Below are 15,907 nucleotides of genomic sequence, written 5' to 3'. Positions count from 1 at the left end.
TATCACACCCTATGTTTTAGCTAGTTATACCTAAATCCTTTGTTGACTATAGGCCATATAACTTCAGGCAGACAAAAGAAAAATAATCCCTATCATGTTGAATGCCAGTCTGTGGTGTTTATGAGTACTTCCTGCTGTTTTAAATGACTCAAACATCTGTCAGGTGTGCTACATTATAGCCACAGGAAAATCTCAGTACAGGTTGTGTGCCAGGCAAAATGCTTTGTCTAAGACCTTGTCAATCAGGCTGACGGATGAGTTCAGGATTCTAATGAGTAAGATTCTAAATATGTTTCTCCTTTGCCAAATCTCCGGATCACATCAGGAGGCACAAAGCTCAGGCAATTGGAACGAATAAGATCATTTTTAAAGGACCGTACTTCTCCTGACTCATACAAATGTGTGGGTTTTAACTATCCTGGTGAGATAGTCTCCTACCCCTTTGTAATCCTTTTTCGTATGCTTCATTTAACAGACTAATTTCCGTTTACTCAAAACAAATTAATTCCAAACAATTTGCAAAGGCTACCATACTTCTGAAGAGCATTAGTTACTTTTAGCTTTACATTTTGCATAGTACAATGTCTACAATCAGTGGGTTTGCAGACATATCACTTAGTAAATTGTATTTTAAGCTATTCTAATGGTAACTAAGTCAGATGAAATTGTTTTGGTGGGATGGTATATATGTGTTCCATTTAGATAATTCATAAGTAACGAATCCAGCCACTTTTCTCATGGCCTTTCATATTCTAATATAAAAACTGAGTGTTTTTTTTAATTGACTTTGGGGAGAACATTACAGTAAATATCCCCTATGATATATCAACATGTTGCTTAAAAATTGCATAATATTTGTATTAGGCTTATAAAGGTACGTCCTATCCTTCATAACAATGTTGTAAAGGAGTTTCACATTCTGTAAAATTGACATTCAAAGTTTGCTATTTTTAAACTCTACATAATATTTAACATGAATCCTAGTAAATTATATTCCAAACAAGGCAAAAACATATCTTTAATAGGAATATAGTGAGGTGAACAAAGATAATAAAAACAATCAGCCATCAGAAATTAAAAATCAATCTCTTCTCTATTCAAAATGTTACACTATTTAATATAACATTTGGAAAGACTCACTGAGAATATAATTTCTTTCCAAGAAGACAACTAACATTTCGGTTAATGCCCTCAAAAATTACATAACCCATATATTTAGCCTTTAAAAGTAAGCTAACATAGTTTTTTCTTTTTTTTTTCCTAACATAGTTTTGAAGCCAATGATTTAGCAGTACATTAAAAATAAAAATTGTAATAGTACTTATGAGTAGTAAATATCGAGATTATTAATCACAAAAGGGGATTTCTTGGATCCGGGCTGCTCGGCCACAGGCCGCCTCCAGCGCCATGGGATGTAGCACGGGGTCTGCAGCCCCCAGCAGAGCTCGCTCCCCCACCCCCCCACCGCCTGTCTTCAATTACAGGGAACTCTCTGCCCCCTGGGGCCGAGAGACCCCACCCTTTCCCCAAGCTGAAGCCGCAGGGCATTGAGGTACCAGCCAGATGTCTTCTCACAAAGGACCTGTGGTGGCCCAGGGCAGTGGGGCTCCTGCCAGGAATAGGGAGGCTGACACAGTGGAGCTGGCTGAGCCGGGCCCCCTGCTAGAGGAGCAAGGCCGGCGGGGCGTCACCAGCCCAAGCAAAGCTGAAGAAAAGCAGGCACACCCAGTGCCTCAGGAAGAGGAGGAGGGCTGGGTGCTGACACTTCCCCTGCAAGCCCACCGTGGCATGGAGAAGATGGAGGAGTTTGTGCATAAGGTCTAGGAGGGGCGCTGGAGGGTCATCCCGCATGAAGTGCTCCCTGACTGGCTGAAGGACAACGACTACCTGCTGCACGGCCACAGGCCGCCCATGCCCTCCTTCTGGGCCTGCTTCAAGAGCATCTTCCGCATCCACACGGAGACGGGCAACTTCTGGACCCACCTGCTTGGTTTTGTGCCGTTTCACTTTCTGGGAATCCTGACCATGCTCAGACCAAACATGTACTTCATGGCCCCCCTTCAGGAGAAGGTGGTGTTCGCGATGTTCTTCCTGGGCGCGGGGCTCTGCCTCAGCTTCTCCTGGCTCTTTCACACCGTCTGTTGTCACTCAGAGCAGTGACAAACTGGATTATTTTCCAGCCCTTTTCCCAACTGGCTTATTCAGGGATTGCCCTGCTGATTACAGGGAGCTTTGTCCCCCGGCTCTGTTACTCCTTCTACTGCTCCCACAGCCACGGCTCAGCTACCTCTCCAGCGTCTGTGTCCTGGGCATCTCTGCCATCACTGTGGCCCAGTGGGACAAGTTTGCCTCTCCTCAGCACCAGCAGACAAGAGCAGGGATGTTCCTGGGGCTTGGCTTGAGCGGCGCCGTGCCCACCGTGCACTTTACAATCGCAGAGGGCTTCGTCAAGGCCACCACGGCGGGCCAGATGGGCTGGTTCTTCCTCATGGCTGTGACGTACATCACCGGAGCTGGCCTTTATGCCACGTGGGTTCCTGAGCGCTTCTTGCCTGGAAAATTCGACATATGGTTCCAGCCTCATCAGATCTTCCACGTCCTGGAGGTGGCAGCCGCCTTCATCCATTTCTACGGGGTCTCCAACCTTCAGGAGTTCCGATATTGCCTGGAAAGGGGCTTTACTGACGACTCCCTCCTCTGAGCCGCCCTGCGGGGGCACAGGAGGAGCTTGCCAAGTGGTTTTAAAAGAATTTCTTTGCTGAAGTGAGAGGAAGAGTCTAAGTTGTCTGTTTCTAGAAGAAACCTCTTAGAGAATTCAGTACCAACCGAGCTTTAGCCCACTTCACACTCACTGGGCAATAAACTCTCCATTCCCTTGCTGACAACATTGGGGATGGGCAGCCGTGCCCCCCTCAGTAAGGCAACTACTGTCCCCTCACAGAGACATAGCTTTGAAGCTCATGATGAGATTTTACCCTTCCTCCAACCATCCTGGGGAAAACGATGGACTGGGACTCTTCAGAAATTCTGTTTCTGGAAGAAACTGTCCCTACCTCACCCTGGTCTTGACTTTATAACCTGGCTTATAACAGCCCATCCGTTTTTGTAGCACACTTTTGAAAAACAATTATAGCCTCGTCCCATCTTTCTAGGGCCTGGACCTGCTCACACAGCACGAAGAACAAAGCCACCAACTTTTACACAGCCCGGCTAATCATGGAAGTGTGTCCAGGCTTCAAATAACTTGAGTTTTAATTTTTTTCTTGGCAGAGTAATGTAAAATTAAAGTGGGGAAAGATATTTGATACTAAGCTTTCAAAAGAAACCTGCTATCATTGCTATGTATCTTGATGCAAAGACTATGATAATAAAAGAGTACAGAAGACACTTGGCATTCAAAGAAAAAAAAACACAAAAGGGATTTCTCTAGGTCATTATTTACCCATTCATTCATGTATTCATGCTATCACAAACACTGTAGAAAGAATACTGAATAAAAGATATGTAATTCCTCCTCTTGTCATTTAAAAAATTCCAAGCCTCTAGCCAGATTTTAACATGTTGCTGACTGAGTCAATTCATGGATCAAAATTAGTGTCCATATCAATATATATCAACAAAAAAAGTTTACATCATGACAAGACTTAATTTTTAGTTTTCAAACCTTTTTGCTGATTAAAGTTATATATGTTCATTGTAGAACATTTAGAAACAAATAAAAAGATAAAAGAATTAAAATAAAGTCATCCATAATCCTACCACTCACATTTATTGAAAAGATACCCCATCTACTACACTGTAGAATCCTAAGTCAGTTGACGTACATATATAGTCCACATCTGATCTTTGTATTCTGTACCAGTCATAGAAATACAAACAAAATACCAGTTGTGGAAATATGAATAAAACAATTGATTAGGCAATTCAGAAAAGAGGCTAACCAAATAGCCAACATGTGAAAAGTTGGCCAATTTCATGAGTTATGAGGAAAGTTAAAACAATTTAATATTCTCCAGAATGGCTAAATGAAAAGGAGAGAAAATTCCAAGGTGGAAAAGATTTGGAGAAACTGAAACTTGCTTACATTGCAAGTAGGAGTGTATATCAGCATAAGGACTCTGAAAATTGTTAGGCAGGGCCTCCTAAAGCCTCCAGTTATATGCATAGCATTTGATTCAGCAATGTACCTCACAGATATAAATATACTCAACAGAAATATGATATATATGTTCACCAAAACTCATGTACAAGAATATATAGCAGGTTTATTCATAATAGACCCAAACTGGAAACATCTCAAATATCTAACAAAATCTATCCAATAGAATCGCTAAATAAATAGCAGTATAATGATCACTGATAAACTGTATTCTCTTCAGCAATAATAATGAACAAACTATACCCAAAACAATGTGAAAGTATTGCAAACATCCTGCTGAGTGAAAGAGAACAGATACAAAAATTTAAAACATGCCAAAGTACTGCACCGAAGCATGATGCTCTGCCCAGATTCTTCTCCCTTATCTTCCTTATGGAACAAAAGCCTTAAACTGCTGGGTAAAGGGCAGCAAATCCTATTGTCCTATAGGGTTAGTGGAGATGTTCTCTTTATAGTACTGGTGTATCTGAAGGAAGAAAAAGGGACAATCCCTCTACCCCTGAGGGTGAATAAAAATTAATTCTGGGCTGGAAACTACAACTGGGGGAAAGAGGGGAGGATCAGTGAGAAAGCCCTCCTGCCCCCCAACCAGAATTCAGGGACACATTGCCTAAGATTGATGCTGAACCAGAACAATGAAGAATGTCTTTCTCTTCCTGCCTCCACCACCAGACTAGCAAGCATTGAGAAGCAGCAGTCTTCCGCCTGGAAAGGGGCAAAAGGGTAAAGAAAGTCTCTATCTGATGTACAAGTTCGAAGGGAAGACCTAAAGCTGAGAAAAAAGCAAATATTGAGAAAAACATTGTGGCAAATCAGCCCCCATCCTAAATACAAGGAACTGAGAGAGGAATTTGAAATCTGTGTTGTACAGAGGCTAATCATAGCAACAAAATAAGCCAAACACACTACAATTCCTGACTGACTCCACCCTTTGCACTGGGGCCTAGCCAAAAAAAAAAGTGCACTCATTTTTAGGCATAAAAATCTATTCCCCTCCATCTCTGTTTTCCTATACAAGATGTCAGCTTTCAACAAAAAATTAAATGCATGAGAGGAAGCAAAAACATCACTTTCAAGAGACAAAACAATCAACAAAACAAGACTTCCTAAATATGAGAACTATAACACAGAAAAATCTAAATAACTATGATAAGTACGTAAAAGGCTTCAGTGCAAAAGGTAGAGAATGTTCATGATCTGGTAAGAAATTTCAGCAGAAAAAGGAAACTAAAAGAAAGATTTAAATGCACATGATTGAAATGAAAAACATGGAAACAAATGAAGAATGCTTTTCACAAATTCATCAGTAGACTTGATACAGCAAAGAAAACAATCAGTGAACTTGAAAACAGATCAAGAGAAATAACAAAGACTGAGCCACAAACAGGAAAGACCAGGAAAGGAAAAAAACAAAGCAAACAACAAAAACAGAGGAGTGCATACAGAGCTATGAGACAATATCAATAGCCTAGCATCTATGTCATTAAAATCTTAAAAGCAGATGGAAAGGAAACTAGGAAAAGTAAATATTCGAAGAGATAATGGCTGGAGATTTTCCAAAACACAGATGCAAGAGTCTCAGTGAACACTAGGCAGGATAAATATAAAACACATGCACACTTAGACTTTTCATATTCAAACTACTCAAAAGGGAAGAAAAAGAAAATACCTTGAAAAAAGCCAAAGACTAAAGGCACATACACAGACAAATATTATATGATATTGCTTATATGCAGAATCTACAAAAAATGATACAAATGAACTTATTTACAAAACAGAAACAGCCTCACAGATTTAGAGAACCAACTTGTGGTTACCAGGGGAAAGACTGGGAGGGAGGGATAGATTGTGAGTTTGGGATTGATATGTACACACTGCTATATTTAAAATAGATGATGAACAAGGACCTACCGCATAGCACAGGGAACTCCTGCTCAATACTCTGTAATAACCTAAATGGGAAAAGAATTTGAAAAAGAATAGATACATGTACATGTATAACTGAATCAGTTTGATGTACACCTGAAACACACATTGTTAATCAACTATACTCCAATATAAAATAAAAAATGTTTTTAAAATAATAAATAAAGGCACATAACTTATAGAGGAACAAAGATGAGAATTACAGTAAACTTCTCTTCATAAACAATGCAAGCCAGAAAACAGTACAGTGATATCTTTAATGTAATGATAGAAAAAAGCCGTTAACTAAGAATTCTATACTCTGAACATATTTTTCAAAAATAAAAGGGAATTAAAGATGTTATCAGGGAAAGAAAGCTTTAGAGAATTCACTGCCAGCTGATTTGTATTGTAACAAAAGCTAAAGGAAATATTCCAGCCAGAAATATGATACCAATGAGAAAACTGTATCTACATTCAAGAAATAAAGAACACAAGTAAAGAAATGTCATAAATGAAGGTAAACATAAAATTCATGTTTTTCTTATTTTCAATTGTTCTAAAAGATAAATTACTAAACCCCCCCCAAAAAAATAGGGGCCTTGTATTGTACATCTGTAGCATATGTACAAGCATAAGTTTCTGCAATAATAGCATTGTGGAGGAAATGAAGAAATGTAAAGTATCCCCTTTTGTGATCCGTATATTACATATGAAGTGGTTTAATATTACTTGAAGATAGATTCAGATAAATTAAAGACATATATTGTAAATTCTAAAGCAACCTCTGGGAAAAATGTAAAAGACATATGAATAACAAGCAAATAACAGAGTAAAAATGGAATCATAAAAAATACTTATTCCAAAAGAAGTCAGAAGAGGGAAAAAGAATCAAATATCCAATGAAACCAATAGAAAATATTAAAAGGATGATGGATTTTAATCCAACCACATCAAAGTACATTAAAGTAAAAGTATGGATAAAGATATATCATGCAAACACTAATCAAAATAAAAGAGTGGTCATATTTATATATCATAAAGTCATATCCAAAATGAAGTAATAATCCTAAGTATTTATGGACCTAACCACAGAGCTTCACAATATGAGGCACAACTGATAAAATTGAAAGGAGAAATAGAAGAATCCAAAGTTACAGTTGGAGACTTCAATACCCCTCTCTCAGTAATTAATGGAACAAGTAGACAGAAATTCAGTAACTACATAGAAGATATGAATAATGTTTTTAATCCACACAACTTATTTGCCATTTATAAACACTCCACTAAATAAAAGCAGAATATAAACTCTTTTCAAATACATAAATACTTTCAGAGACAGACCATATTCTAGGTCAAAAATCAAACCTTAACAAAATTTAACATTGATTTATATAAAGTGTGATCTCTAATAATGATGGATTAAAATTAGAAATCAATAATAAAAAGTTATCTGGAAAATACCCCAAATATTTGGAAATTAATATATTTCTAATGGGTCATGAGAACCAAAGAGGATATAACAGGGAAGTTAAAAATATTTTTAATTGAATGAAAATGAAAGCATAACATTAAACTTTGGGAGATTCAGGAAGCAAAAGCAGTGCTTGCAATGAAATTTATACATTAAATGCCTGTATTATATAAGAGAAAATATCTTAAGTCAATATTCTAAAATTTCTACTTTAAGAAACCCAAGAATAAAACAAAACTAAATCCCAAGCAAGTAAAAGGAAGAAAATAAAAATAAAAGCAGAAATCAATGAAATTGAGAATAGAAAAAAAAAGATAGGGAAAATAAATAAAACCAAATGTGTGTTCCTTGGGAAAAAAGTCAATAAAATTGATAAGCTTCTCATCAGACAAACCAAGAAAAAGGAGAAAATAAGCAAATTACAAATGTCAGAAAGCAAAGAGACAATATCATGACAGGTTAATAAGAAAGTAGTATAAACAACTCTACACCCATAAATTCACCTACTTAGATGAAATAGTAAAATTCGTTGAAAGACTCAAACTCCCAGTGCTCACTGAAGAGGAAATAGATAAACTGTTTCTACATTTACTAAAGAGATTGAATTTATACCTAAAAACTCTCCAGTAAAGCAATCTGCAGGCCCAAATGGTTTCATTGGTGAATTTTCATCAATAGATCAATATATAAACTTGTTTTATGTGCATTTCTGTTTCAAGACACCTTATTTAGTATATTGTTGATCCATTAACACCGACTTCACAGCCAACAGCACTGTAACTCATGCTTGAATAAAGCTTATCTCACACATGTATTTTCTTTCTGTATGTCATAACACTTAGGAACACTGGATAGCACTTCAGCAGTATGCTTGGGGGGCATTTTAAACAGTAAAATTATCAATAAAGAGCACAAAAAAGTGAAGAAGGTGGTGATAAATAGACCATGAAAATGATGCTTGTTTACAGTATGAGAGCTGAAACAAGAAGGTAAAGCATCACCTTGTTTGACCTTTGCTGGGACCATGCACACTAGGTTGTTCAAATTTTTTGCTGCTCTGTGCATGTCTGCAAATGCTGCAAAAGCACCACAAATGTTGATTTGGGGGTTAGAGATAAATTTTAACAAGCAGGCAAATTCACAAATACAGAATCTACAAATAATGAGGATTGACTGTAATTCACCATACCAACAGAAAGAAGAAAAACCCTATAATTACCTCAATAGACACAGACAAGGCCTTTGACAAATTCAACACCCCTTCATGATAAAACTCTCAGCAGACTAGTAATAGAAGGGAACATCATCAAGTTGATAAAGGACACCTACAAAAAAAACTACAGCTAAAAATATACTTAATGGTAAAAGACTGCTTCTTTTTTTTATGATTGGGAACAAGGCAGGGATTTCTGCTTTCACCACTCCCAGCCAACATCTCATTGGTTGTCCTACTCAGTGCAATAAAGTAAGACAAAAAGAAAAAACACAGATTAGAAAGAAAGCAAGAAAACTGTCCCTAGTCTCAGAAAACAAGACCATCTACCCGGGAAATTCCAAAAGAATCTTAAAAGCAACTAGCACTAAAAAGCAAGTTTATCAAGATTGCAAAACACAAGGACAATCTGAAAATACCAATATTCTTCTATATAGCAGCAATGAACAATTGGAAATTGAAATAAAAATTATAATTTATGAAGCTCCAGTGCTGGACACCTCAAGCCAAACAACTAGCAAGACAGGAACACAACCCCACCCATTAGCAGACAGGCTGTCTAAAGTCATATTAAGCTCACAGACACTCCAAACCATACCACTGGACGTGGCCCTGCCCATCAGAGGGACAAGATCCAGCCTCAGACACCAGTACCCGCTACCAGGAAGCATACACAGGCCACTGGACCAACCTCACCCACTGGGGGCAGACACCAGAATTAAGAGAAACTATGACCCTGCAGCCTGAGGAAAGGAGTTCACAAACACAGTAAGTTCAACAAAATGAGAAGACAGAGAAATATGCTGCAGATGAAGGAGCAAGGTAAAAACCCACAAGACCAAACAAATAAAGAGGAAATAGGCAGTCTACCTGAAAAAGAATTCAGAGTAAAGATAGTAAAGATAATCCAAAATCTTGGAAATAGAATGGAGAAAATACAGGAAATGTTTAACAAGGACCTAGAAGAACTAAAGAACAAAAAAAAATGGTAAACAACACAATAAATGAAATTAAAAATTCTCTAGAAGGAATCAATAGCAGAATAACTGAGGCAGAAGAATGGATAAGTGACCTGTAAGATAAAATAGTGGAAATAACTGCCACAGAGCAGGATAAAGCAAAACAATGAAAAGAACTGAGGACAGTCTCAGAGACCTCTGGGACAACATTAAATGCACCAACATTCGAATTATAGGGGTCCCAGAAGAAGAAGAGAAAAAGAAAGGGACTGAGAAAATATTTGAAGAGATTATAGTTGAAAAATTCCCTAATATAGTAAAGGAAATAGTCAATCAAGTCCAGGAAGCACAGAGAGTCCCATACAGGATAAATCCAAGGAGAAACACACCAAGACACATATTAATCAAACTATCAAAAATTAAATACAAAGAAAAAATATTAAAAGCAGCAAGGGAAAAACAACAAATAAAATATAAGGGAATCCCCATAAGGTTAACAGCTGATCTTTCAGCAGAAACTCTGCAAGCCAGAAGGGAGTGGCAGAATATATTTAAAGTGATGGAAGGGAAAAACTTAACAACCAAGATTACTCTACCCAGCAAGGATCTCATTCAGATTCGATGGAGAAATTAAAACCTTTACAGACAAGCAAAAGCTAAGAGAATTCAGTACCACCAAACCAGCTTTACAACAAATGCTAAAGGAACTTCTCTAGGCAGGAAACACAAGAGAAGGAAAAGACTTACAATAACAAACTGTGGAAAAACAAAGGATCATAAAAGAGTACTACAAGCAACTATATACCAATAAAATGGACAACATGGAAGAAATGGACAAATCCTTAGAAAAGTATAACATTCCAAGACTGAACCAGGAAGAAATAGAAAATATGAACAGATCAATCACAAGTAATGAAATTGAAACTGTGATTAAAACTTTTCCAACAAACAAAAGTCCAGGACCAGAGGGCTTCACAGGTGAATTCTATCAAACATTTAGAGAAGAGCTAACATTGATCCTTCTCAAACTCTTCCAAAAAATTGCAGAGGGAAAAACACTCCCAAATTCAGTCTACAAAGCCAGCATCACCCTGATAACAAAAGCAGAAAAAGCTATCACAAAGAAAGAAAATTATAGACCAATATCACTGATGAACATAGATATAAAAATCCTGAACAAAATACTAGCAAACAGAATCCAACAACACATTAAAAGGATCATACACCTTGATCAAGTGGGATTTATCCCAGGGATGCAAGGATTCTTCAATATAAGCAAATCAAACAATGTGATACATCACATTAACAAATTAAGGAATAAAAACCATACGATCATCTCAATAGATGCAAAAAAGTTTTGACAAAATTCAACACCCATTTAGGATTAAATACTCTCTAGAAAGTAGGCATAGAGGGAACCTACCTCAACATAATAAAGGCCATATATGACAAACCTACAGCAAACATCATTCTCAATGGTGAAAAACTGAAAGCATTTCCTCTAAGATCAGGAACAAGACAAGGATGTCCACTCTTGGCACTATTATTTAACATAGTTTTGGAAGGCTTAACCGTGGCAATCAGAGAAGAAAAAGGAATAAAAGGAATCCGAATTGGAAAAGAAGTAAAATCATCACTTTGCAGGTGACATGATTCTATACATAGAAAATCCTAAAGATGCCACCAGAAAACTACTAAAGCTAATCAATGAATTTGATAAATTTTCAGGATACAAAATTAATGCACAGAAATCTCTTGCATTTCTATACACTAACAATGAAAGATCAGAAAGAGAAATTAAGGAAACAATCCCATTTACCATAGCAAGAAAAAGAATAAAATGCCTAGGAATAAACCTACCTAAGGAGGCAAAAGATCTGTACTCAGAAAATTATAAAACACTGATGAAAGAAATCGAAGATGACACAAACCAATGAAGAGATATACCATTGGATTGGAAGAATCAATATTGTGAAAATGACTGTACTACCCAATGCAATCTATAGATTCAATGCAATCCCAATCAAATTACCAATGGCATTTTTCACAGAACTAAAACAAAAAATCTTAAAATTTGTATGGAGACACAACAGACCCAGAATATACAAAGCAATCTTGAGAAAGAAAAACAGAGCTGGAGGAATCAGGCTCCCTGACTTCAGACTATACTACAAAGCTACAGTAATCAAGACAGTATGATACTGGCACAAAAACAGAAATATAGATCAATGGAACAGGATAGTAAGCCCAGAGATAAACCCACACACCTATGGTCAACTAATCTATGACAAAGGAGGCAAGAATATACAACAGAGAAAAGACAGTCTCTTCAATAAATGGTGCTGGGAAAACCGGACAGCTACATGTAAAAGAATGAAATTTGAACACTTCCTAACACTGTACACAAAAATAAACTCCAAATGGATGACAGAGCTAAATGTAAGCCCAGACACTGTAAAACTGTTAGAGGAAAACACAGGAATAACACTCTTTAACATAAATCACAGCAAGATCTTTTTGATCCACCTCCTAGAGTAATGAAAACAAAAACAAAAATAAACAAATGGGACATAATGAATCTTAAAAGCTTTTGCACAGCAAAGAAAACCCTAAACAAAACGGAAAGACAAGCCTCAGAATGGGAGAAAATATTTGCAAACAAATCAACAGACAAAGAATTGTTCTCCAAAATATACAATCAGCTCAATATCAAAATATCAAACAACTCAATTAAAAAATGGGCGGAAGACCTAAATAGTCATTTCTCCAAACAAGACATACAGATGGCCAAGAGGCACATGAAAAGATGCTCAACATCACTAATTATTAGAGAAATGCAAATCAAAACCACAATGAGGTATCACCTCACACCAGTCAGAATGGCCATCAACAAAAAATCCACAAACAATAAATGCTGGAGAGGGTGTGGAGAAAAGGAAACCCTCTTGCACTGTTGGTGGGAATGTAAATTGACACAGCCACTATGGAGAACAGTATGGAAGTTCCTTAAAAAACTAAAAATAGAATTACCATATGACCCAGCAATCCCACTATTGGGCATATACCCTGAGAAAACCATAATTCAAAAAGAGTCATGTACCACAATGTTCGTTGCAGCACTATTTACAATAGCCAGGACATGGAATCAACCTAAATGCCCATCGACACGAATGGATAAAGAATATGTGGTACATATATTAGCCATAAAAAAGAAAGAAACTGGGTCATTTGTAGAGATGTGGATGGACCTAGAGACTGTCATACAGAGTGAAGTAAGTCAGAAAGAGAAAAATAAATACCATATATTAACACATATATGTGGAATCTAGAAAAATGGTACAGATGAACCTGTTTGCAAGGCAGAAATAGAGACACAGACATAGAGGACAAACATATGGACACCAAGGGGGGATGGAGGGATGGGATGAGTTGGGAGATTGGAATTAATATATATACACTAGTATGTATAAAATAGATAACTACTGAGAACCTGCTGTATAGCACAGGGAACTCCACTTTGCTGTACAGTAGAAACTAACACAACACTGTAAAACAACTATACCCCAATAAAATAAAATAAAATAAATTATAATTTACAATGGCACCAAATACCTTATACCACAGGTATAAATTTTACAAAATACATGTAAGATCTTTATGTATAAAATTCTAATTAAAAAATTAAATAAGACCTAAATTAACAGAGCAATATATATCATACTCCTGTATTGAAATACTCAATATTGTTAAGATGTCCTTTCTTCCCAAACTCATGTACAATGTAATTCCAATCAAAACTGCAACAGTTTTTATGTATTTATTTTTTTTGTTAGAACTTGACAATTTTTTTCTGAAATCTGTATGTCCAGGCAAAGGAACTAGAATAGCCAAAACAATTCTGAAAAAGAAAAATCTGTACAACTTACACAACCAGATTTCCATACTTACCATGTAGTAGGCATGTGGTATGTGGTTTTCAAAAAACAAAGACTATATGACTATACATCAAGGAAGTGCAATAAAAAGTCCAGTAATAAGGCTTCCTTGATGGCACAGTGGTTGAGAGTCCGCCTGCCGATGCAGGGGACACGGGTTCGTGCCCTGGTCCGGGAAGATCCCACATGCTGTGGAGCCACCGGGCCCGTGAGCCATGGCTGCTGAGCCTGCGCGTCTCCACAACGGGAGAGGCCACAACAGTGAGAGGCCCATGTACCGCAAAAAAAAAAAAAAAAAAGTCCAGTAATATATGCACACATATATAGTTAATTTACATAAAGATACAAAGGCAATTCAATGTAGAAATGGTTTTCTTTTAAATGTATTTTCAGCATATGCAGAAGATTGAATTTCTCTTCATATCTCACATTCAATACCAAAATAAAGTTACCCAAACTGGGTGATAGACCAAATTAAAAACCTAAAACTATACAACATTATGGTGCTTCAAAGAATCAGTCAAATAATTTATAACCTTACTAATTCTTTGCTGTGAAATTGTTCTTTTGATACCTGAGAGAGATATGTTAAAATCACCAGTAATGTCTACTTTTCTATTTATCCATTAAGACTGTCAGTTTTTGCTTCATGTGTTTTAAAGCTGTTATTAGGTACATTTACATTTATAAACTATTATAATTCCTTAATGTATTAACCCAATTATCATTAGGAAATGTCCCTCTTTGTCTCTTGTAACCCTTCTTGTCATGAAGTATTTTTCTTACATCAACATAGCCACTCCAGCTTTCCTAGTCTTACTGTTTGCACAGTATATATTTTTCCTACCTCTTATATTTGTGTCTTTGTGTCTAACTGTATCTCTTGTAGACAGCATAAAGCTGCTTCTGGTTCTTGATTTTTACTGCCTCTTTAAAACTCTGTTGACTGGAGTGTTTTGGCCATTTTACCTGAAGCTATTATTGATATGATTGTATTTAGTTCTGCTACTTTGCCGTATATTTTCTATTCGTCATCTATTTTTTCATCTTTTTTCCTCCTTTCCTGCTTTGTTTTTTGTTACTCGAACTTATTTTTAGTATTCCATTTTAATTCCTCTTTTGGCTTCTTAACTCTATCTCCTTATTTCATTTTAGTCTTTGCCAAAAATTACAAATCCATCTTTAATGTATCACAATCTTCTTAGAGTTTATGTTCAATTATTTAACATAAAATACTAGAAACTTGCAACCGTACACCTATAGATAGCTCCATCCCCTATGTTACTGTTACCATATATATCACATCTATATATATTATAAACCCAATAGTTCAGTGTCTTAACTTTTGCTCTGAGCCACCACATGTGTTTTAAAGAATTTAAGATAGAAAAAGAAAAACATTATTGTTTTATATTTATCGACGTATGTATCATTTCCTGTGTACTTTATTTCTTCTTGTAGATCTAAGTTACCATCTGTGTCCTTTCCCTTCAGCCTAAAGAACTTCCTTTGGAAATTTTAGAGCAGGTATGCTAGGTTCACTGGATATATAATTCTTGGCAGACAATTTCAATAATTTGAACATGTCATTCCAATGTTTTCTAGACTCTTGTTTCTGATGAGAAGTCAATCATCAATTGTACTGCTATTCCCTTGCATGTAATTTGTTATTCTTTTCTGTCTGCGTTCAAGATTTTTCTTGATCATTGACTTTTCTCTCCCTCCTCTCATCCTGAAACATAAATTGCATATATATTGCACTACTGGATATTGTCCCACAGCTAAGTCTCTGCTCAGTTTTTTTAAAAATAAACTTTCCTATTTTTTGTTAATTTTTATTGATCTAATTTCAAGTTTACTATTTTTTCTCCCACCCTCAAATATTGTTGAGCCTATATGTCAATTTTTCCTTTTAGTTATTGTAATTTTCAGCTCTAGAATATCTTCTTTTAATTGTTTCAGTTTCTCTGTTGATTTTTCCCTAATTCTTCACTCAGATGACCAATTTTTCTTTATTATTTAATCATATGTGCCTTTTAATTTTTGAGCACATTTATAGTAACAGTTTTGAATTTGTTATCTGCTAAATACAACTTCTGGACCCACTCAAAGTCAATCTCTATTGATTACTTTTTTCCCACTACGTGTAGGTCATCTTTTCCTGTTTCTTGGAAAGCCTAGTGATTTTTTAGTTTAAAACGCAGACAATGTAGATATTATAATCTGTTGGGTTCTTCTGAAGATTGTTTTTCATTATTGTTT

The 15,907-nt window shown here is 36.3% G+C and overlaps 1 long non-coding RNA gene and 1 pseudogene across 2 annotated transcripts in view; one reads left to right on the top strand and one right to left on the bottom strand.

Annotated features, from left to right (window-relative positions):
* Positions 1–15,907, bottom strand: part of LOC307182562 — a 186,593-nt gene that overhangs the window by 143,801 nt on the left and 26,885 nt on the right. The window lies entirely within an intron of this gene.
* Positions 1,515–3,335, top strand: LOC307182707 (adiponectin receptor protein 1-like; annotated as a pseudogene). The gene has a single exon. The product of its transcript is annotated as an adiponectin receptor protein 1-like (transcript).

Source organism: Stenella coeruleoalba (assembly GCF_951394435.1).
Source record: "Stenella coeruleoalba genome assembly, chromosome: 2".
Taxonomy (NCBI): domain Eukaryota; kingdom Metazoa; phylum Chordata; class Mammalia; order Artiodactyla; family Delphinidae; genus Stenella; species Stenella coeruleoalba.
Note: the sequence above shows the minus strand (reverse complement) of the source record. Positions and strands in the feature narration are given on the sequence as shown.